This window comes from Chenopodium album, chromosome 7 (assembly GCF_948465745.1).
Source record: "Chenopodium album chromosome 7, dcCheAlbu1.1, whole genome shotgun sequence".
NCBI lineage: Eukaryota > Viridiplantae > Streptophyta > Magnoliopsida > Caryophyllales > Amaranthaceae > Chenopodium > Chenopodium album.
This window is the reverse complement of record NC_137840.1, coordinates 36,502,403-36,503,702: the sequence shown is the minus strand read 5'-3', so window position 1 is coordinate 36,503,702 and position 1,300 is coordinate 36,502,403. Positions and strand designations below refer to the sequence as shown.

Below are 1,300 nucleotides of genomic sequence, written 5' to 3'. Positions count from 1 at the left end.
GTAAAATAAATAAACCTACGAAAGATAGCATTAGTATTAATTTTTTTTTTTTAAAATTATCTTATAATGTTAGGAATTTTATCTAAATATCTATTGAATGATCTTTATAAATATATAAAATTTAAAATTAAATAAAATAAATTTTAATAGAACCGTACATCGCATGGGCTTATATAGTTATTTCTAGTGAGTTATAAAAGGAAAACTAAAAGGAAAGGGGTTGTAGATATTACAGTAATTTAGTTTGAGGGAGGGGTGTAGACAATAATGCTTAAATGGGGTGTAGGTAACAACTATCAATCATGCCATATACACAACTTGACGATTTTTTCCTGAGTACTGAGTTTTGGGTCTTGGTGACCGCTCGTCGGCCCATAGGATTAGGGTTTTAAATGTATTGTCTTCAAATTGCATTACTTCTTCTATAATAACCCCTTCGCCGCTGCTTCCTATTCCAACTCCAATTCCTCTTCTATTAAGGTTTTTGATTTTATCTTCTCATCTCCATTTATTTATTTTATTTTATTTTTTCATTCTTTAATTGTGGGTAAAGTAGCGATGATTATAAAAAATTCCTCGTTCTGAATTGCTATAACCATGGCATGATAGACTCATCTATACACCCATAGAATATGAGCGATTTACCCCTTCTTTTAATTTTCTTCTAAAGCAAATTTTTATAAGTAAATGTTTTTTGTTTAGTATTCTTTAATCTATTTTATTCAATCGGCCACAGTTAAATAAATTGATTGAAGAATGGTTTGGATGCTGTGATTAAATTTATAATCTATATCTCTGAATGCTAATTTTTGCATGGAAGACTCCTCAATAGCTGGATAGTATATGAGCATCTCCATTTTTTCTGTTCAATACGGAGTAATTTATTTTTATTGATTATTTTTTTTGAAAAATTCTTGGTTTTTATTTTTTTTGGATTATGTTATGAGAATGAATTTTGTTAAAGGAGATAGCTAAATCTGTTATGTTGCGTCTAAATGGATTGGATGTTACATAAAATTGGCACTCCTAAAATTGATTAAAAGTGGTGTTTAAAGCCCTGATTTTCCTGTGCATTGAATGTATGGTATTGGGGTTACGCACACCTCTACATTTCTACAATGGTAAGCAATAAAATTTGCCCCTATTTTTTAGTTTAAACCTATCTTAATATATTAAATTAACTAATTTTATGTAGAAATTTTTCACCAAAAAAAAAGTTTATGTAGAAATTTAGTTGAATTTGGAGGTAAATAATTTTGTTTATATTACTCCTCGTCTCCGAAAGAACACCCTTTTGGGT

General features: G+C 28.8%; 2 non-coding genes across 2 annotated transcripts; both read left to right on the top strand.

The window, feature by feature from the left end:
- Positions 1 to 549: 549 nt before the first annotated feature.
- On the top strand, positions 550 to 642 carry LOC145641375 (small nucleolar RNA snoR8a). Its single transcript, XR_014115406.1, has one exon. It is a non-coding gene; the product is annotated as a small nucleolar RNA snoR8a (small nucleolar RNA).
- A 119-nt stretch (positions 643 to 761) lies between these two features.
- LOC145641377 (small nucleolar RNA snoR8a) lies at positions 762 to 852 on the top strand. Its single transcript, XR_014115408.1, has one exon. It is a non-coding gene; the product is annotated as a small nucleolar RNA snoR8a (small nucleolar RNA).
- The last annotated feature ends 448 nt before the right edge of the window (positions 853 to 1,300 follow it).